The 23,777-nt window shown below is 50.5% G+C and overlaps 1 long non-coding RNA gene across 2 annotated transcripts in view; it reads right to left on the bottom strand.

The window, feature by feature from the left end:
• Window positions 1–7,707: 7,707 nt before the first annotated feature.
• LOC138481140 (uncharacterized) overlaps window positions 7,708–23,777 on the bottom strand; it is a 535,683-nt gene continuing 519,613 nt past the window's right edge. For both annotated transcript variants that reach the window (XR_011274199.1, XR_011274200.1), the window contains one exon: window positions 7,708–10,409. This is a non-coding gene — a long non-coding RNA (uncharacterized lncRNA). The remainder of the gene's footprint in view (window positions 10,410–23,777) is intronic.

Raw genomic sequence — 23,777 nt, 5'->3', positions numbered from 1 at the left:
ATTGACTTAGGTGGAGTACCGGGTTGAAATCACTTACAGCAGCATCTGACAGACAAGGAGAGAAAAGCTTGCATTGTCCAAAATGTTGCTCAGAACTCCAGATAGAATACACCCATTCTATGTTGTGTGTCAGCCCCATTGCACCAACTATGCACCTCTTGCTCTGTCCCTTATAGACCTGCATTGCAGGGAGTGTAGAGTGGAGGCAGAAGACTACATGCAAGGCAACACATACCAAGCTCCCTCTCTCCACGTCCCACAACACCATAACAATGGAAGAATATATCTGCACAGAAAATGATGCACCCTTCTGCTGTAATGTCACAACAGTTTGCCATATATTCCATAATCCTCTCCAATGGCATCACAGTAGTAAAAGACACCAGTTAGAAAAACAAATAGTTGCTAATGGTGTCCTATGTACTGAACTTCCATCACCATTAATTAGAACCCCATGGGATAACATAATATCAACAGAAAAGAACAGTATTGCACTTTAAAAAGATGAACCTACGGCGTTGAAGGTATGAATATTAAGACTTCGTGCCCACCTAGGTAGGGCACGGAGAAAGCCTTTTGGTGCCAGGCCAGACACTATTTTCAATATTGTCAGGCTCACGAGATCTTCCATAGTCCCTGGGTTGTGACTACCATTCAAACCACACTCCTAATGTTTACTAACCCTGTGCTGAGCAGTCACGCTACAACACACGCAGCTCAAGCCTCAAGGTAGATTGTAACAACATGTAATGTACACATGTAATGGACAGGAAATGTGACTGGGGTTGTGAAAAGTGAATTAAAATGTAGTTTTTGGAATGTCAAAGGAATAAACAATCAAAACACAAAAAGGCCCTCTGCTACTTAAACTGGCCGAGCTGTGGAGCTTCTTCAAGAGACTCATTGACAAGGTGAAGAAGTGGCTAGGCTACACGGAGGGTGGATTGGGCTAGTCTAGTTTTCACCAAATCATTCTAAAACCAGGGAACCTGCAATTTTGATGTGTAAACATCTGTCAATAAAAGTGGTCTCCCACAAATGTGTTAAAGTATGTGACATTTGTGTCTGTTCTCATGAAGATACAAGATGTTGTGGTAGCGTTGGACAACATCTATGCTCCAACAACAGAGGATCCACATTGTTTCCAATCTGTAGCATCTGTAGCACAGCATAGCACAAGCAGGGCCATAAGGAGATGCAATACTTCTTGAAGGATATTGATATTTTATTTGTATTGCGCTCGTACACAGGGTTTTCAGAGCACAATGAGGCAGGGAAGGGGAACAAGGGAGAAACAAAACAATGATCTTACTAGGCCCAGTGACATTGAGACTGTGCAAGTGGAGGGGCTAGGGAAAGGGGAAAGTGCATGGGGGAGGGAGTGGAAAGTGCTGAACAAAGGACTAATTAAATAAATAAATACATAAATAAATAAAAAAACAGACAAACAGTGGTAGTGCAGCCAGCAAGTGGCAAGTGCAAGGTTTAAGGCAACAGACAGGGTGTGTCTGATAAGTGTAGAAAAAGGGCGGGGGCTGTAGGGTTACAGCTGCAGACCCCAGTGCAAGGGATTGACAGGAGGCAGTGCGGGTGGGTGGCAGTGTGAACAGGTACCTGGGCCCAAAAGTCAGAGGGTAACCAGGTGCACGATGCTGAGGTAGAACAGATCAGCATGGGAGAGGAGGAGCAAAGGCAGAAGCAAAGAGGAAGGTCTTGAGGTGCTTCTGGAACTGGAGATGGTTCTCCTCAAGGAGACTTCAGTGCAGTGATGGCCCCATTATTAAATTGGAGCAGTAACAGAAGAAGATATGATATAAACAGCAGAAGCCAAAGAATTCAATCTTCTTTAAGGACTACATCCCAAATCATACATCATACTTGGTGATTGGAGAGACTAATGTTTCTTCTCAGAGGTTCAAGTCATCAGACCGAAGATGTCGGTTTTTTCAGCATCAGGATATGCCATCCTGACCGGCTCCCAATCTGCGATTGTAAGAGCTGTGAGTCACAGCTGGTGGTCCTCTTCACACTGTTATCATTCCCACCAGAATCCCTGGTTCCTATCATTGTGTTTAAATTATCCCAGTAATACGTCAATCACCACTTCTTAGAGGTGGGAAGGGAAAGCCAGCAATGGCTGAACAATATAATGGAGCATCTATTAAAGCAAATGGTCATATAAATGTTCATACATTGTATACATTTTTTTTCAGGCTATATTTATTATCACCTAACCTCTACATTTCCGCCAGTATTTTTAAATGTACTACAGATACGTGCAGTGTGTTTATATTTCAGTGCTCACAGAAGTGATATTTATAAAACCAATTCCTATGTATTCTAATTCTTTATTTTACTTAATTGCTCCCTTAAAACCTGTTGAACCTATTGCATATGTGGAGAGATGTCTCCCCATCCTTCTGTAATCGCTCATCTTTTTTTGTTATTCAATTCTTTATTGTGTATTATACAGGAATACACACAGAACAAAAGAGGCAGCCCACAAGCCCCATTAAACAACTTACATAGGTTCCAGGAATGCCCCCAAATGTCCTCATACATTTTGACTTTCTATTTTAGCCTAAATATCACTTTTTTCATTCAAAGATATTCTAGCCAGCTCTTGCGATCAATCATGCATTGTAGGGGCCGACTTCCACACTTTAAGGATAGGTTTCTAGGACACTCCTCATCTTATCCTTGAGTGTCTAACAGTGTAAACCTCAATTACGTGTGTAATGCCTCACACTCAAATCTGGGTGTGCAGAAACACATGTTCTTATTCCAGTGTTCAACTTGGGGTGCTGACATCGGGAGACTGGTTTAAGGAAGTCTGGTGTTTCCACTGGTAAGGATAATGTTCTCCCTCCTATGAGCTCCTCACACTGACTTAATTGCTAAGATTGTGGACTGTTGTCATTTTCTGGTGCACGTCATTTGGGAGTTCAGTTGATAGTGTAGGACCCTCGGTTTGATGCAACTGTTGATCAGTTGTCTGGACAGGCTCTACAATGACAGGCACAGGATGGGCCGTTATAATTTAAAGGCCCCTCATTGTTTTCAACTCAGGCTTCATCTTGCTCTTCATCTTCTGAGAGAGAGCAAATATATTTTTATTTGGCAGTCCTATTAACAATATAACACATCTTCTGAAGTGTCAGTGGAGTGTTGGGGCACATAAAACCACTGTGAGCATCGGATTCAGCCTGTTGATCAGCGTCTCCTTGGTCTTCATCAGAATCTAAAGGGACTGCAGTTTAGTTGCCTTTTAGTATTGGGGCCACAAGGGGTTTGACCTTGGTATTCTGGGTACCGTTCGCATCACATTCCTTTTCAGCATTTCATTTTTAAATTGGTTTTCTACAGGACTCTAAACTTTGTCCTCAAGTATCAGGAGATTCTTTTGGTGTGACGGTTTCACATTTCTAGAAGTTCTTCCTCATGGACTGCATTTGTCAGTAGACCATGTAACTGATGGTCCATGTAATAAGACACCCACCAATCTCCTAGATTGTGTTTTCCTCCCTTTGCCATGCTCACGATCAGCACTAAATTGCCAGGCTGCATAGCATGGAACCTTATTTTCAAATTGCATCACCTCTTGTTGGAACTGGCATTCTGGTCCTCAGTGACCAAGTGTTGTTGTATAAATACTTGGGCCTTATGCTTGACGACAAACTGAAATGGGAGCTCCATTCGACAGACGTCAAAGGGAAATGTTTGTTATCGGTTAATACCTTAAGTGCATTTATAGGCCGCAACAATGGCTATTGTGTATCAGCTGTATTGTCCATATATAATGCTAATATCTCTGCAATACTATCTTACGCAATAGCGATTTGGCGCCATAAATTTAGGAAGGAGCTAGTCATTTTTTAAGCAAAACTATTGCGAAAGATTTTTCATCTTCCACAATGTGTTAGTATTGAATACATTTATCTCGAATTCAACATCAAAGGCATTTGGACCACCTATATAGCGCAATGTATACTATTTTTTGAACGCCTACTTACTGTGCAAACAGATACGATTATTGTTACCTATATGAAAGCGTATCTGCGTCTCGCTGATAGAATTCCAATTGGAACAATTGGCATTTTAAAACAAACACATAACAAATGGCTCCATGAGGGTTGCAATACGTACGTATTGGCTAATATGAAGCATTGGCTTAAGAAGAAACTACGAGAAGTAGCATTTATAGCAAATATGGTCCACATTGGAAGCATGGCCTCAACTCGGGACTATTGTAACGAGAGAATATCTAGGGTTAATCAACCATCTTACCTAACTGCCTACCCCTGTCCTCATTTCTTTCGCAACTATCTGCTTATCAAATTTATTGTAACAGTTGTATTATCTCCCAAGCGTTGGAGTAATCACTCGTCGTACCAACATACTTATTGTCGTCTTTGTGGCACTTTAGTTCATGAAACAATTTTCCATATAATTATTGAATGTGAATGTTTGGCAAATATTCGAATGAAATATTTTAAAGCATACAATAATTCAGTTATTTTAAATGACATACCATCCTTATGGTTGGCTTTTATGCAAGGAAATGACACAAACCTAATATATTTTATTGTCCGTTTTTATTTGAATGTTGATGAAATCTTTAAGTGTCTTGTATACATTTTGAGTCATCTTGTTGATATTTTATGATGGATACATTTTGTATCGGATTTCTTTGTTAAGTGTTATACAAAGCCTTGTTGCTATATGTATATCAATAAACTACAATTACAATTACATTAATTTCAGATTGCATCACCTCTTGTTGGAACTGGCCTTCTGGTCCTCATTGACTTGCACAATCTGATGAGTTTGATCTAGTTGCTCTCCTTACTAAATTTCGATTGGCCGGCATTTCTTCCAAACATTATGTTGTACTGGGGGTAGCAATTGGCATTGCTTCTTGTGAAGTTATAATCATGTGCATCCATAGCTTATCTTCAGAAGTCAAATTGCCAAACATATCCAGAAGAGTCTAATTAAACTGCTCAACTTAAGCATCTACAAATGCACAATAAATTAATAAATACATCTCCCTGGGAATGGTACAAAGTGGTCCATCTTCATTGACTCTCAGAAAACCAGCAATGCTGGAGTTACCCAACTCTGAATTTTAAACATCACTTCTAGTGAAGTGCAGGAGCTCAGGTGATAATTGACTGGTTATGGTTATGTCACAATAGGCTAGCAGGACACTGTCTGAAGTGCTTCTCTGGGGCCATCCTTCCTCTGTTAGATATTTGTTGTTTGGCTGTGATGCAGAGTACCCTCACCCATGCAGTAGATATCTAGGCCCAACAACAGTACTGATGTTCTTCATGAGGGTGTGGCCAGTATCACACAGCATTGCCATATATATTGCTCTTCCCATGTCCATTCATCAGTTGAAAATCGTGTCAGGGTGGAGATGAGAGGCTTGTAAGTCTGAAACTTTTGGATAATCTTGAATGAACATTTGATAGTAATGTTAGAACTGCATGAGAATTCAGAGAGCTTTGTTGTATCAAACTCTGTTCCCTCAAAAGAGACAATGTTAGCAATGCACTCCACTCTGGTGTGGAAGAATTGACATTTTCAAAAGAAACTTTCAGTCCACGGATGGCTCTTCAAGGAACATCTGCAGTCTAGGATTATATTTTGCCAGTGGTTGTCTGAAAATGATATCATCAACTAAGAGGTGTCATTACACTTCCAGTAATTTCATGTCCACAGAAAGCTCTCTTTCAGCCTCTGGCATGTGGCTTAAAACCTAAAGATGTCTTGTGGCATGCAGGTGAACCTATGAATGCAGGACTTGCAGATGAATGCGAACTTCTTTCAAATCGTAGCAACATGAGAATCTCATAATAGCATCTGCATAGCAACAGCACTCAGAAACACCAGATTATGTCCCGGCAGTGTGACAGTCCATTTTCCAGTAGTTGATACACATACAGGCATCATTGTTGTTTTCATGAGATGTCAACATGAGCGAGGTGCAAGGGCTTTGGGGCTATTGGATTACTCAAGCTCCTCCTTCAGGTGACACCAGGCAATTTATACAGGAGCTACGCACCGCAACCTTTCTTGGAATGAAGTGTCATCATTCACTCAGATGTGATGTTCTACCTCATGAAATACAATATCACATAGCATATTCATTGGCACAAGCATTCACCGGCCTGAGGTGTGTGTCTCAGTTTGATTGACATAGACTGAACATTGGATAAGCCCCTCTTACACGAGAAGAAGAGGTCCAGCTAAGAGAGCAGTTGGTGATAAGAGACCTCTCCAGTGTCCCAGTTGTGGGATGGGAATACTTTTGCTCATATCACCAACTGCTCTCTTAGCTGGACCTTTTCTTCTCGTGTAAGAGGGGATTAGCTAATGTTCAGTCTATGTCAATCAAACTGAGAAGCAGACCTCAGGGCAGAGAATGCTTGTGCCAATGAATATGCTATGTGATATTGTGCAATCCTGATTCCCTCTCACAGATGCTTGACACTATTGGTGCCATTAGGAATGGGAAGATATATGGTTTGCGTCCCTTTCTCAGTATTGATCAGTATGGTTCATGGCACAACTAACACCACAGGTAAGGTATCATATTTTGTAGCTTCCATTAGTGCCTTTCAGGATTCTAGTGTTCACTGAGACATACATCACATGCCTTCTAGGATTTTAGATTTCACTGAGACATACATCATATGCCTTGTAAGATTCTGGGTCTCACTCAGATATACATGAACTGATACCATCGCAGTGGTACAAGCTGGAAACCACTTACAAGTAGCAGTGGCATCCTTAACTGCCCTCTCCGGTGAGCCACTTGATCCCAGGTCCTTCTGTAGAATGCCTGTTTTTCCAGTCACCAAGGGCACCTCTGGGTCGGTGTTTCAAGTGGTGCAGACCAACGTGAAGGCTGGGAGAGGTGTGTTGACTCAGGCCATTTCTTTAGCTAGATGACTCTTCACACAGGGATGTCCCTGATATTTATAGCCAGCATCCCCCACTTCCATCAGATTCAAACTGGTTAAAGGCTCAACTAGCATAAGCTTCAGATGTGCTTCATATGGTTATAGGTCATACACAATGGTCTCCTGACACCCAAAGTCTAACAGTGCTGTGGTATGTATTCCTTTTATATCATTTGGAATGGTGATGATTGGCCCTATAGATCCAGAAGGCATGGCAAAAGATCAACAGGCGGGGTTCACTCTGTGCCATACTAGCATTTCTTGTCTGCCAATGTTCACGCAGTCAGGAACGCTGATTTCTTTTTTATTCCATTAAGGCAAGTCCATGGTAATGAGGGACATCCCTCATTTTGGAGCTCATATGGTTGGGAGTTTCAGCTGCTCTAGGACCACAATGGGATTTCCCGATATAGCCTATGGACTGCAGTCGCAGGAAATCTCATCATGATCAGCTTCTCTGTTGCAGATTACCTTGCCATAATATGCTTCTTTGTTAGACATTCTGGTTGAGATTTCATGCAATCTACTTCAAAGGGAAAACTGCCAAATAGGTAGTCGTGTAGGCTGGCAAGCGGAAAACTCTTGGGGTTCTTATGATCGATGATACTGCTGCATTTCACACTATCTTGAGGGTGGTGTGGAGACTCTCTGTCAATTGAGAAGGGTAGGCTGTCGTAGATGGCCACTGTAGAAACCTGCAACTCATCACCAAATAATCCAATAGGGGGACAGGCAGTAAAGGTAGAGACGATGTTTATTTTTAATACCAGAAGTGGGTTGGGAAACCAGCATAGTATCCATGTCTCAAACAAGTGCCCCAGCAAGCACAGGAACCTTTTATACAGTTGCACACCAAAAACCTCATACAGAAAAAATCAGTAAGGTCCATTAACAATGAGGTTCCTAACAGTACATCCTGGGCGCGTAGCTTAACACAGCCATCCAAGCTCAATGCAATGCCACTCAGCTCACCCACGCATCATGAACTACTTCCTCTGCCCGAGCTTTTCATTATACCTTATGGTACCAATGCTGCAAACTCAGCATTCAAATGGTTAATGTTCTGTTCTCAGGCAGCTAAACCCTCCTTCATGATCTAATGTGGGGCATGTAGGTAGACACACCTGCGCCTCAGATGGTGGCTTACTTCATACTCGCACATCCTTATGTGCACTCATGTGCACTCCAACCAATCAGTATTAATTCCACACCATCTCCCTTTGCATGGCTTTGGTTCCATTGCAACAATTATAGCTGCCTTTCTGCACCGACTGAGGCACATCTATGTCCACAGACATAAAGTAAAATGCCACCAGCTTCCACACCACTATAGTCTGTGATCTTTGTGCCAACCGTGCAACTTTCAAATTGTTTACTTATGACCCATGGCGTTTCGGATGTAGTGCCATTTGGGACCTGCTTGCAAACATTGTAATTTTATCTGTTATTACTTCCCCATTATAGGTATTCCATTTACTGGAGGACTGAGCCCGCTATCTCAGGATTTGAACTTGCGAAGTCTAGGCTTGTAGTATCCTGGTGAAGCCGGCAGCACCTAGAATTAACATTATGAGAACATATGACCCGGTAATTCTGCCCTAGTGCTATGTTTCCCTTTCCGAGAACCTTTCTGCCTCATTAATCATCATTCTGCAAATCATTACTCACACAGACAGATTTTTATAACAAAACCATTTATGAAGTATGTATGAACCCTTAAAAATCAATGTTAATGGGGAGAAATTTAAAGCGAAAGAAAAAAGATCAAAGATTCTAGGACTATAAGAAGTCCTTCTTTAGGGTTATAGTCTGCAACAACACATAAGGAAAAAAGAAAGTCAAAATGAATTGAAAACAAATGACCATTAATATAACCCGTAATCATGTATCATGTATTATAAACGTAAAATGTTGTAGTTCTACTTTACCTATCTCCATTTTGTTAATCATGTGATATTCAATTGTTCAGTATCAATCTATGTTAAATATTAAAATAAAAACCTAAATATTTAAGAATTTTGGCCCATCAAAATCCAATTGAGATATCATGGAAAACCTATACTAAACCATTTTGATACAAATCACAACTGTAAAAGGCAATGTTATTCTATAACCAACGTACATAGACATCTTACTGTCCTACCTAATGTGTATAGTAGTTGCTGGCTTTGAATCTAATTAATACATGGATATTTAAAAGACAAAATACCTGGATTCCAGAGAAACATCTTGAGATAAGTATATGTCTCATACAATCAACTATAAGAAATGTAATACATTGATAAGTGTTGTAGACATAGGAGAAGCACAAGTAAAGAAGTAAGGAAGAACTAGTTGCTAGAATGAAGGATGATACGTTACTTACATGGATAGTAGTGACACCCTCCGTATCATGATTAACGATTGTATTGAACAAACAGTATGGTGCTCTGAGCGCAGTCACATGTACTAACAATGTGCGGCAGACATAGGCATCATGACGTCCCGCTTAAAAGCATGATGATGTCATGACATTGTTAAAGATATCGGCAACGCCGTTCACTACTGGGTTAGGGGGAAAAAAAGAAAAGCAAATATACTTAAAAAGAAAATAGGAAAACAGTCATCTTGTCTTGTAGTTCAACCCAAGCTGGCAAGTGAAACAAAATGTCTCATAATTCACTCTAAACCTACATCCATATATCACAATTATACAGTTCAATGTGCTGATTCCCTCTTTCAAGATATCAGCAACATATCTTGATGTGTACCATAGCAAATGGTGTGATGAGTAATGAATGCACCTCATTTCACAATGACATTATTATATTATGAATGTTGTTAAGGTCTAATGCAATATATGGTTGTGCAAGCCTACATCCATATCAACATCTATATCAATAGATGTTCTAGCTAGGCACCCAATCATTGTAGTCAATCATCCCTCATTTCAAACATGCAAAATCGTGTTCTTCATTTATTTGTAATGATTCCAATAAATCAATCCATAATGTATCCCTCCATTTTAAAGTACACTAGCTGGGGTACCCGGTGTTGACTGTGTCCTGATCGAGTGGTGTCCCATGTGTACTGGAGGATGTTGCTCTTGTCCTCTTGTCGGCAAGTCTTGCTTCAGTTTGTTCTGGTGTCTCGTGCCCTGGAGGATGTTGCTCTTGTCCTCATTTCAGCAAGTCTGGCTTCAGTTTGCTCTGGCATCTCATTTGCCCTGGAGAAAGTTGCTCTTGTCCTTTGGTCGGTAAATCATGCTTCTGTTTGTTGTTGTGTTTCAAAAGCTCTTGATTTTGACTTTGCATCCGATGGAGCTTTTCCAAGTGATGTTATTTTTTTGTGCAGCATGTTTCTGTCACTCAATGTCTTCAGCACATTTGAGAAAATGTGTCCAAGAAAGATTGATTGATTGTGCTCTCTTCTCATGAATAAACTGTAACCTTGCCATTTCTCATATTTGTTGTGGCGTGATAAAAAAAAGAAATTGGTTTAATTCTCTTTAAAAACACTTTCGAACTGTGTACAATATTAAGCTTCAGGCACTTTTCAAAATGTTGACTCTTTATAGCACCTACTGTAGTGAATTGGGGTGAGCATCAGTAAATGAGGGTGTCTACGGAGTGAATTTTTTGCATCCAAACATAGACTACAATCTTGCCCCAGACAAATGAGGAATCCATGCAAGATTTGGTAGCAGTGAGTTCAATGGGGTGGATTTGAATAGCCGGACAAACATACACGCATACATACATTCTGCTTTGAATATAAAGATTATATGTCCAAATGTCATCTTTTACTGTCCACCACCTCCAAGATATAGAACTTAATTTGTGAGACATTCAGTCGTATATCCTTGAAATACCTCGCGACTGGTTAGCATATGTAATTCATCCTCACTTTGGACAGATGCTCATTCCATCTTGTCTTGGCTATCCTGCTTGTGTAACCAAATTAGTCGATACCACATGGAAATATGATAATATATACTAGATTCTTGAAATCACAGGTTGCAAATTGTTTAAAAAACAATATTCTACCCATTCTTTGGTGAAAAACGACATTCCCTCTAGTTACAGTATTACAATGAACACACTTACAACAAGGGTAAGTTCCAGCTAGTCGCCTATTTTCTTGACTCACATTGAGTTTCGCATTAGTCCTTGCCAGTAAGTCCCTCAGGTTACAGGCTTGCCCCATGTCAGAAATTAACACTTAACCATGATCTTTCATTCAATGTAAGGATATCTAGAGTGTGAAAGCATGAGTTACAACAGCAAAGCAAGGACATAGGGCCTCATCACAAGTCTGGCGGTAACCCTCAAATGTGGCGGTAGCGCTATTACCACCACATTTAAGGGTCCGCCAGATAATGGTTTTGGCAGATTCCCCCCAGCTCTGAGCTGGGGGAAAATCTGCTGCAAATTTGCCGAATTTTGAGGAATTCCCGAATGGGCCCAATGGGGAATGGGCAATAACCCTTTCGCCAAACCCGTGATCCGGCGCTAATAGGGTTTGGCGGTAGGGCTATTAGCGCCGGTGCTAATAGCGCCAGTGTTACCGCCCAACTCGTGATGAGGCCCATAATCTAAGAAACAGGAATTAAGTGGGAAGGATGGAGAGGTAGGTAAACACTTTTGTTTAAGATGCCCAAGATACCTTCAGTGAGATGCACACACTTTCCAAAGTGATATATAAAGAATGTGTTTTGTAAGATGTGCAGCCACCCACAGTGGGGCTCACAAACGTATATTAGTGAAATTATATGCTCCCATCCATGATTTGCACGTGTTCCTTTCAGTGAGATACACACATTTTCCTCAATAAAAGGCACATGCGGCCCTCACTGAAATACACGTGTTTCACTCATTGAGAACAGGAACTGATTTTGCACAAACTCTGATGAGTGAGATGATAAACATTTTCCCCTTGGTGAGATTAACAATTTCCTTAAAGTAGGATCTACAGACTTCTTTCAGTTAATGAGATGGCCAAGCTTCCCATTGTGAGATAAAGACTCTCCCCTCAGTGTGATACCCAAGCATCCTGAAAAAGATAACTATTGGTTTACCATTCAGACACCTGCATATGATATGATATTATATTGTATTCACAGCGTGGCTATACACAAGTGTTTCAAGGCACGGCGTGGCAGAGAAGGGGATCAAGGGGGGAAAAGACAACGATCTTACAATATCACAATATTGGATGGGGTATAATTCATTTTCACAACACTGGTTGTATTTTGCTGGCTGAGATGCCTGGTTAGTGGGTGTACGTCACAACTTCCACATGTCCATTCTAAAATGTACTGGTACGGGGAAGTCTACTAAAGTGTTCTAATTTCTTATGGTATACTCTGTGAATGGTATGCTAATGCCCATTAGCAATGTATATATGTGCAAAATGTTTACAGTTCTACAGTTGTCATACTCAGTGCATATATTATTATGCAATGGCATCACTTTGCTCAAACTCACCTTTCACCCTCCCACCCCAACTGAAACCACTGACCACATCATCAAAGCACGAAGCATGTATGTATGAATGTAACAGGGTAACCACTCAAACTTATGTGTGGAACCAAAATAACAGATCCCGAGTATATGATATGATATGTTATGGTATTTGTAAGGTGCCTATACACAAGTGTATCAAAGGCAAGAGCCCAACATGCACCATTAACACACCAAAAACACATAGAATCAATCTCACTCACATGGCCAAATTTCTTGTGACCTGCATGCAACAATCACTACCTTGCTCTCCTAGTAACTTCCCACCAGAATGACTCAACTCACCTGTCTCAGGTCCTTAACCACTGAGAACCCAGGGACATGGCAGACATCACTGTATATAAAATCTAGAAACTTCATTTAACATGGTGAAAGTGAGGGAGCATTTACATTACTTGTACCGGAACCGATTCCAATCTTTCTAAAATACAGGGGGTCGCATCAAACATTTTGACATATAGGGGGTAATTCATAGAATTCAGCGCACAAGTGGCACACGCGGCTGGCGCACAGTGTGCGCGTGCACATTTCTGCGCCAGCTGCGTGCGCTAAAATCCATTTCAGCGCACAGCGTATTCATGGATTTTAGCTTCCAAAACCGGCCGTGGCGCAGAGTGGTGCAGCGACCCTGCAGCAGTGCCAGTTACGCCCCCAGCCCCTCCCTCTGCACGATGCACAAATCCCGTACATGGCGCACAGGCCCCCAACCACGAAAACGCCTGTAAAACTCCCTGCGCACCCCTCCGAAAGCACGTACCCCGCTGCACGGGGAGTGTCACATGAGATTGGAGAGGGGAACGTGTATTTCGGGGGTGCGCAGGATGATTCACACGCGAAATGCCCTGTGCGAGTGGGGTACGTGTATTCCTGGGGTTCGCATGAAGTTTCACACGCGATAGGCCCTGTGCGAATGAGGTACGTGAATAACTGGGCTTTGCGGGAAGTTTCACACGCGATTTTGCTGTCAGAGCGGGGTACGTGTATTTCGGGGGTGCGCAGGGAGTCCTACATGTGAATTGGCAGTGTGGGTCCTCCCAGGTGTTCCCTCTACACCCTCCATGGCCCCTGCAGGCAGCCCACACCACAGGGGCCTACCCTGCACCCCTGATCATGTCCCGCAGGCAGCCCATCCACCATGGGCATGCCCCCCAGCCAAGCCACATGTCACCTTGCACTAGTGAACACCAACTCATGTCCCCCAACACCCTCACCCCCCAGCAGTCAGGGGCACCTGCCAGCAGGCCACCACTCATGTCCCCCAGCACCCCCAGCAGTGAGGGGCACCTGCCAGCAGGCCCCCACTCATGTCCCCCAGCACCCCCACCCCCCAGCAGTCAGGGGCACCTGCCAGCAGGCCCCCACACATGACCCCCAGCACCCCCAACCCTTAGCAGGCAGGGGCACCTGCCAGCAGGCCCCCACTCATGTCCCCCCACACCCCCAGCCCCCAGCAGTCAGGGGCACCTGCCAGCAGGCCCCCACTCATGTCCCCCAGCACCCCCACCCCCCAGCAGTCAGGGGCACCTGCCAGCCGGCCCCCACTCATGTCCCACACATGTCCCCCAGCACCCCCCCAGCAGTCAGTGGCACCTGCCAGCAGGCCCCCACTCATGTCCCACACATGTCCCCCTGCACCCCCACCCCCCAGCAGTCAGGGGCACCTGAGAGCAGGTCCCCTCTCATGTCCCCCAGCGCCCCCACCCCCCAGCAGTCAGGGGCACCTGCCAGCAAGCCCCCACTCCTGTCCCCATCACACCCACCCCTCAGCAGTCAGGGGAACCTGCCAGAAGGCCCCCACTCATGTCCCACACATGTCCCCCAGCACCCCCACCCCCCAGCAGTCAGGGGCACCTGCCAGCAGGCCCTCACTCATGTCCCCCAGAACCCCCACCCCCCAGCAGTCAGGGGCACCTGCAAGCAGGCCCCCACTCATGTCCCCCAGCACCCCCCCCCAGCAGTCAGGGGCACCTGCCAGCAGGCCCCCACTCATGTCCCACACATGTCCCCCAGCACCCCCACCCCCCAGCAGTCAGGGGAACCTGCCAGCAGGCCCCCACTCATGTCCCACACATGTCCCCCAGCACCCCCACCCCCCAGCAGTCAGGGGCACCTGCCATCAGGCACCCACTCATGTCCCACACATGTCCCCCAGCACCCTCACCCCCCAGCAGTCAGGGGCACCTGCCAGCAGGCCCCCACTCATGTCCCCCAGCACCCCCACCCCCAGCAGTCAGGGGTACCTGCCAGCAGGCCCCCACTCATGTCCCCCAGCACCCCCACCCCCAGCAGTCAGGGGAACCTGCCAGCAGGCCCCCACTCATGTCCCACACATGTCCCCCAGCACCCCCACACCCCAGCAGTCAGGGGCACCTGCCAGCAGGCCCCCACTCATGTCCCCCAGCACCCCCATCCCCCAGCAGTCAGTGGCACCTGCCAGCAGGCCCCCACTCATGTCCCCCAGCACCCCCACCCCCAGCAGTCAGGGTCACCTGCCAGCAGGCACCCACTCATGTCCCCCAGCACCCCCACCCCCCAGCAGTCAGGGGCACCTGCCAGCAGGCCCCCACTCATGTCCGACATATGTCCCCCAGCACCCCCACCCCCCAGCAGTCAGGGGAACCTGCCAGCAGGCCCCCACTCATGTCCCACACATGTCCCCCAGCACCCCCACCCCCCAGCAGTCAGGGGCACCTGCCATCAGGCACCCACTCATGTCCCACACATGTCCCCCAGCACCCTCACCCCCCAGCAGTCAGGGGCACCTGCCAGCAGGCCCCCACTCATGTCCCTTAGCACCCCCACCCCCCAGCAGTCAGGGGTACCTGCCAGCAGGCCCCCACTCATGTCCCCCAGCACCCCCACCCCCAGCAGTCAGGGGAACCTGCCAGCAGGCCCCCACTCATGTCCCACACATGTCCCCCAGCACCCCCACCCCCCAGCAGTCAGGGGCACCTGCCAGCAGGCCCCCACTCATGTCCCCCAGCACCCCCATCCCCCAGCAGTCAGTGGCACCTGCCAGCAGGCCCCCACTCATGTCCCCCAGCACCCCCACCCCCAGCAGTCAGGGGAACCTGCCAGCAGGCCCCCACTCATGTCCCACACATGTCCCCCAGCACCCCCACCCCCCAGCAGTCAGGGGCACCTGCCAGCAGGCCCCCACTCATGTCCCCCAGCACCCCCATCCCCCAGCAGTCAGAGGCACCTGCCAGCAGGCCCCCACTCATGTCCCCCAGCACCCCCACCCCCAGCAGTCAGGGTCACCTGCCAGCAGGCACCCACTCATGTCCCCCAGCACCCCCACCCCCCAGCAGTCAGGGGCACCTGCCAGCAGGCCCCCACTCATGTCCGACATATGTCCCCCAGCATCCCCACCCCCCAGCAGTCAGGGGAACCTGCCAGCAGGCCCCCACTCATGTCCCACACATGTCCCCCAGCACCCCCACCCCCCAGCAGTCAGGGGAACCTGCCAGCAGGCCCCCACTCATGTCCCACACATGTCCCCCAGCACCCCCACCCCCCAGCAGTCAGGGGCACCTGCCAGCAGGCCCCCACTCATGTCCCCCAGCACCCCCATCCCCCAGCAATCAGTGGCACCTGCCAGCAGGCCCCCACTCATGTCCCCCAGCACCCCCACCCCCAGCAGTCAGGGGCACCTGCCAGCAGGCACCCACTCATGTCGCCCAGCACCCCCACCCCCCAGCAGTCAGGGGCACCTGCCAGCAGGCCCCCACTCATGTCCGACACATGTCCCCCAGCACCCTGACCCCCCAGCAGTCAGGGGCACCTGCCAGCAGGCCCCCACTCCTGTCCCCCATCACACCCACCCCCCAGCAGTCAGGGGAACCTGCCAGCAGGCCCCCACTCATGTCCCACACATGTCCCCCAGCACCCCCACCCCCCAGCAGTCAGGGGCACCTGCCAGCAGGCCCCCACTCATGTCCCCCAGCTCCCCCACCCCCCAGCAGTCAGGGGCACCTGCCAGGAGGCCCCCACTCATGTCCCCCAGCACCTCCACCCCCCAGCAGTCAGGGGCACCTGCCAGCAGGCCCCCACTCATGTCCCACACATGTCCCCCAGCACCCCCACCCCCCAGCAGTCAGGGGAATCTGCCAGCAGGCCCCCACTCGTGTCCCACACATGTCCCCCAGCACCCCCACCCCCCAGCAGTCAGGGGCACCTACCAGCAGGCACCCACTCATGTCCCACATATGTCCCCCAGCACCCCCACCCCCCAGCAGTCAGGGGCACCTGCCAGCAGGCCCCCACTCATGTCCCCGAGCACCCCCATCCCCAGCAGTCAGGGGCACCTGCCAGCAGGCCCCCACTCATGTCCCCCAGCACCCCCCTCCCCCAGCAGTCAGTGGCACCTGCCAGCAGGCCCCCACTCATGTCCCCCAGCACCCCCACCCCCAGCAGTCAGGGGCACCTGCCAGCAGGCCCCCACTCATGTCCCACACATGTCCTCCAGCACCCCCACCCCCCAGCAGTCAGGGGACCCTGCCAGCAGGCCCCAACCATGTCCCACACATGTCCCCCAGCACCCCCACCCCCCAGCAGTCAGGGGCACCTGCCAACAGGCACCCACTGATGTCCCACACATGTCCCCCAGCACCCTCACCCCCCAGCAGTCAGGGGCACCTGCCAGCAGGCCCCCACTCATGTCCCTGAGCACCCCCACCCCCAGCAGTCAGGGGCACCTGCCAGCAGGCCCCCACTCATGTCCGACACATGTCCCCCAGCACCCCGACCCCCCAGCAGTCAGGGGCACCTGCCAGCAGGCCCCCACTCCTGTCCCCCATCACACCCACCCCCCAGCAGTCAGGGGAACCTGCCAGCCGGCCCCCACTCATGTCCCACACATGTCCCCCAGCACCCCCACCCCCCAGCAGTCAGGTGCACCTGCCAGGAGGCCCCCACTCATGTCCCCCAGCACCTCCACCCCCAAGCAGTCAGGGGCACCTGCCAGCAGGCCCCCACTCATGTCCCATACATGTCCCCCAGCACCCCCACCCCCCAGCAGTCAGGGGCACCTGCCAGCAGGCCCCCACTCCTGTCCCCCATCACACCCACCCCCCAGCAGTCAGGGGAACCTGCCAGCCGGCCCCCACTCATGTCCCACACATGTCCCCCAGCACCCCCACCCCCCAGCAGTCAGGTGCACCTGCCAGGAGGCCCCCACTCATGTCCCCCAGCACCTCCACCCCCAAGCAGTCAGGGGCACCTGCCAGCAGGCCCCCACTCATGTCCCCGAGCACCCCCACCCCCCAGCAGTCAGGGGCACCTGCCAGCAGGCCCCCACTCATGTCTGACACATGTCCCCCAGCACCCCCACCCCCCAGCAGTCAGGGGCACCTGCCAACAGGCACCCACTCATGTCCCACACATGTCCCCCAGCACCCTCACCCCCCAGCAGTCAGGGGCACCTGCCAGCAGGCCCCCACCCATGTCCCCGAGCACCCCCACCCCCCAGCAGTCAGGGTCACCTGCCAGCAGGCCCCCACTCATGTCCGACACATGTCCCCCAGCACCCCGACCCCCCAGCAGTCAGGGGCACCTGCCAGCAGGCCCCCACTCCTGTCCCCCATCACACCCACCCCCCAGCAGTCAGGGGAACCTGCCAGCCGGCCCCCACTCATGTCCCACACATGTCCCCCAGCACCCCCACCCCCCAGCAGTCAGGTGCACCTGCCAGGAGGCCCCCACTCATGTCCCCCAGCACCTCCACCCCCAAGCAGTCAGGGGCACCTGCCAGCAGGCCCCCACTCATGTCCCATACATGTCCCCCAGCACCCCCACCCCCCAGCAGTCAGGGGAACCTGCCAGCAGGCCCCCACTCATGTCCCACACATGTCCCCCAGCACCCCCACCCCCCAGCAGTCAGGGGCACCTACCAGCAGGCACCCACTCATGTCCCACACATGTCCCCCAGCACCCCCACCCCTCAGCAGTCAGGGGCACCTGCCAGCAGCCCCCCACTCATGTCCCCGAGCACCCCCATCCCCCAGCAGTCAGGGGCACCTGCCAGCAGGCCCCCACTCATGTCCCCCAGCACCCCCCTCCCCCAGCAGTCAGTGGCACCTGCCAGCAGGCCCCCACTCATGTCCCCCAGCACCCCCACCCCCAGCAGTCAGGGGCACCTGCTAGCAGGCACCCACTCATGTCCCCCAGCACCCCCACCCCCAGCAGTCAGGGGCACCTGCCAGCAGGCCCCCACTCATGTCCGACACATGTCCCCCAGCACCCCCACCCCCCAGCAGTCAGGGGCACCTGCCAGCAGGCCCCCACACATGTCCCCCAGCACCCCCACCCCCCAGCAGTCAGGGACACCTGCCAGCAGGCCCCCACTCATGTCCCACTCATGTCCCCCAGCACCCACGTCATGACGATCCTCAATCATGGGCCTCATGGCCACCCACATCACACCCCACGCCACCCCAGCCCAAAGACCCAAACAAGTATTGCATCCACCCACAGAGAAATGGCCATTACATGATACAACCCGAATGGCAAGTCACACACACACAATGGGTGCAAGTGAATGTGAAAACCCACATCATGACATGCATGAAACCAATGAGAGAATGCCACACATCGAAGTATGAAACAAAAATGTATTGAACACAACATGAATGTAATGAAGGAAAAAAAACTCAAAAATGGGAATAAGAAATAAAATGCAGCATGTCCGGAAAAAAATAAAAAATATGAAATCAGAATCCAAAGAAATCCAAATGAAAATGTGTCCAAAGTCTCAGTCCACCAAAGCAAATCTAAGGGAAAAGAAATATATAAAATCCATTGCGCCATGGTGAAATTAAAATAAAAACGAGAAACATCCACTGTTCAACTATATACAAATCACCAATCCAGGGTCCATGAGCCCAACAAATGAAATGAAACCTACAAAAAACCCTACCTAATAATGAACTATATACAAAAATGTGGTGCATTGTCCAAGCGGCCCAAAATAAACAAAAACACAAAGGAAACCTAACACTATCTAACTATTTACAATGGCAGCGGGCTAGTCCGACGGCTCACTTTTTGATGTCCCGGACCAGTGCATCATCAAACTCCCGCTCAATGTCCTGGAGGCGGACCTCTTCCATGGCCCTGAGGGTTCGCAGGGACGACGACATGTTCACCTCCAACTCCCTGCGAATTGCCTCGAGGCACTCGGCCCGCCTCAGGGCCCTCCGCATGGAGTTCTCCTCCCTGACCATTGTGAGCCGTGCCTCTTCCGCCCGCTGCCGCTCTGCATCTATGGCGTGGCCCAACCGCTGCCACACGGAAGACACTTGAAATCCGGGGTCCTCCTGCCCTATGGCCGATGCCTGCCCCTCTGATGTTGAAGGCCCCGAGCCATCATTGCTCCCACCATGTTGCTGCTGCTGTGCCTTTGCCTGCGCCCTGGCTCTTGCTGCCTGCATGTCCTCCTCCGGCTGGGGTGCAGTTGTCGTGGTGGCCACCCCTGCTGGACGTCCGACTCCCGACTGTGGCAGGGATGTGTCCTCCACCAGCCTGGCCGCTGGGTCAGAGGCAGCTCCACAGGGTACCCAGGTGATACATGGGTGGGAAGATGGCATGGAGGATGACTGACACGTAGGGGGTTCAGGTGAGGAGGGGGTCGCGAGAAGGTCCAGCACACGGAGGAATCCAGCACCGCTGACCCGTCCCAGTAGGTCAACATAGTCAAAGAGGCATGCGATACGACGTGCAGTCTCTCCACGAAAAGACTGCAGGCCACCTCGCATGCCCCGTTGACGCAACGCTGACCCAATCAGGACAGGCTCAACACGGTCCCGGATAGCCACGTCCGCAGGGAGAGGACGGCCAGTTGTTGTGCGCTCATCCTCTCCTTGAAAACGGGTCTGGACGTAGGCATCCCTGCTGGTCCCAGATGATGCAGTGACAGGATCAGGGACAGGATTACACACAAGCATCTCCGCGGCTGCCTGTGCTGCCTCCTGTCCCTGCCCCTGCACTGCACCACTAGCACCAGTGGAATCCCCACCTCCAGACCCTGTGTGTGTCCCTTCCGCGGTCTCCTCCTCCACCAAACCCCCACCAACCTGGATGACTCTGTGCCATCTTCCTCCGTTGGATGCTGTGGGGTCTCAGCTGCCCCTTCTCCTGCCGAGGAGTCCACCTCCGACCTCTGCCTCTTGGACCTACCCCCGGCAGCTGCGGCCTGGGATGCGGCACCAGACTCCTCACTCCCCGACGAGATGACAATCTGGGAGGGGAGCCGGGCCTTGTGTCTCCGGCTGGTAGTGCGATCCCTGCCGCTGTGCTCCACAGCACCCTCTCCGTCCTCTTCATCAGTTGACGCTGCAGACAGGGAGAGATAAAACACAGACATCAGGGCACTGTACAATGGACTGATACACACATGACAGTTGCACATGAGTGGCAGTGTCAAACTTCAGACATGGCATCACACTCCACGACACACATGTCATTTCAACTCACACACATGAGCATTTCCACAGCAATATTGCACCGGGCAGCAACATCCATACACATACAACAGCATGAACAGCCGAAGGTGAGCCTGACATAACATGAAACACAGGGAGTGAACTAGACATGCACACACGCCACCACACTTACATGCATGTCTACATCTCCTCCAACTGTCGCAGTGATGCAATTGCCATACATGTCACATCTGGCATTCAGCCTTCTACATATCAGTGTCACGTGCATCCATGTTGCATCACAGTTGCACACTTGTCAAATACACACACATGCACATGTACACAGTGCAGATACATGCAGCAGAAACCACCATCCATGTGTGACACCACGACCATGCCAACGTGCATACACAGAATTTCAAACATGTGTGCTACCACACCTGCATTTGCACAGCATGCATACCAACACATACACCATCGATGTGTCTCACACCTAAGAGGACTTGCATGTGGCATGCCTCACGCCCCTGTTCATACACATCCCTACATGGCACTATGAAAACACATGTGCAACCTGCACACTACTGGCACGCCACCACGCACAGCGTCCAATCAGTATACATGTACACTTACCGCTCGACTCCAGACGGGTCTGCCTCTCAAGGCCCTGGATGTGGAGTGCTGGGCATATGTGTTCCAGGACCCTCATCTGGTGGTCGGACAGGTGGCCCCGGCGCCCCTTGGCATTCGCTGCCTTCAAGAGGCACAAGGCCTTGTTGAGGGTCCTGGACCTGAAGTCCTCCCAGCGCTTCTTGACATGTTGTAAGTCGCGGACTGCCACCCCCTCCGCGTTGATGGCAGTCACGATGCCCATCCAGATCCTGGTCCATCCTTCATTGTCAGCACGCAAACTGCCAAAGAGGGCATCATACTGCCCCAGGACTTGCTCCACCAGGACAACAACTTCCCTGGCACTGAAGCTGGTGGCCCTCTGCCTCTCTGGCTGGGGGTTGCCAGTGGTGCCAGATGGTGTTGTGCCCGACATGGCAACTCCAGAGGCAGGAGTGGGTGGGCAACTGGGTCCTGGGGCTGGGCTGTGGAGCGATGGTATCCCAGTCGGGAGACTTCGGTTACAGCAGGGGTGATCACAGCAACTGCACCCCTGGCTGACGTGCAGGCAGCAAATAGCAGGGCACGTGGGCAGTAGGCAGTCAGGCAGCAGCAGATGGCAGGTGGGAGCGTGCTTGGGGCTCAGGGGGGCAGTAATTCGGCCTTCTGAATAGGAGCATGGTCTTCCATGTGTTGTTGCGTGGCCAGCTTGATACGGAGTGATTTGGCACATGAAAATCTTGCACGTCAGCGTGTAATTTGAGGAAATGCCCTTCACGCGTAAGCGCGTCAGCACACGTGCGCGGTTTCAACGTGACGCGCGTAGGCGTTTCCATCAACACGGGTGCATGTTCATCGTACACGTCCAAAAACTGCACATCCGAGTGTCAGCTCGTGTAATCGGAGGAAAGGGCCTTAGCGCGTACACACGTAAGTGACGCTGTACGTGTGGGCCGCTTTAAAAGGTACGTGTAGGACGCCATTTCCTTGTACGTGCTTTTTGTGGAGAGTGAGTGGGTGAATTCTGTACTTCTTGTCGGTTCACACGCGATTACTTCACAGCGTTTCAAGTTCGTACTCCCTGTTACCTCTGACAGCGTTCTTTATTTTTTTGGGCCTGTTTCCTCAAACAGCGTTCACTTCTTCTTTTGTCCTGTCTCCTCAGACAGCGTACAGTTCTTCTTTTGGCGGGGGTGTTGCCTACGTGCACATGCATGCTTTTTTAAAGTTCTTTTTCCAGGCAGACGGTGAGTCGCGCACAAATTTACCAACTGTGCTTGCCCCATGTGTCGCGTACCCCTTCAGAGGTCATTGTAGGCTGCATGTAACAAGCGTACGCTTGTTTTTGTGTTTCTGGGTGCCACAGCGTAATGGGGATTCATTTTTCCATGCACGTGGTCTACGAGGGGTTGAGTGCACGTTACTTTTTGTTTTTGGGGTGCCTGTGCATTGCATGACCCGTCATCTTCCCCCAAGGGTCACAGACAGCCTTGCTAGAGCACTAGGGTACGAATTCCATCTAGTACCCTACCCCTTTCACCCCCAATTGCCCAGGACAATTGTTTACTGCAACTCCCATACGCACAACAACATCAGTGCCATGGTTGGGAGGCGACCAAGCGGTAAGGGAGGCAAAGGTGGCTGACCTCCAAAAGGTGGGCATGGTGGGTGCGGTAGGGGACGTGGCCAGGATTTGCAAGGTGCCCCTAGACCCCCATGTGTGGAGGACCAATCAGGGACATCCATGCCCCCCCCATGGTTGAGGGAAACGTGGCTGACACCATCCCAGCTCAGCCCTTGTTGGACCAGCCCATTGTGGCACCTGAGCCGGCACAGGATGACTCCCAGGCTGACTTTCAGGTCAGCAAGTCTAAGCCATGTGTGCCGGTGCAAGTTGGTGTCACCAAGCCACGTGGATCTGGGGCAGTGATGTCATCTGCTGCCCCAAGTTGGCAGGGTGGGGAGGCTGCAGGGGCAGCTGCAGCTCTATCCACCCCAGCTCTGAATCTCCCAGCCGGGACAGTGTCGGTCCTGGTCCATCAAACTGACGTTGCCCCTGCCAACATCACACTTCAGCCAATGCCTGCACCAAGACCTATGGTCATTGTGCATTCGCACACTCCCAGTACCCAGTCCACCTGAGCTTCTGCCCCTATTGGCCAGAGCGGCGCAAGCCACTCAGGCTCTGCTCCACCTTTGAAGAAGAGGAAGAAGGGTGCTCTGGCACTACAGGCTGAGACCCCAGACACGGCTACACAGTCCGGCACGTCAAGGAA

This window comes from Ambystoma mexicanum, chromosome 5p, assembly GCF_040938575.1.
Source record: "Ambystoma mexicanum isolate Mex_15411 chromosome 5p, UKY_AmexF1_1, whole genome shotgun sequence".
Lineage (NCBI taxonomy): Eukaryota > Metazoa > Chordata > Amphibia > Caudata > Ambystomatidae > Ambystoma > Ambystoma mexicanum.
This window is presented reverse-complemented; position numbering and strand designations above follow the sequence as displayed.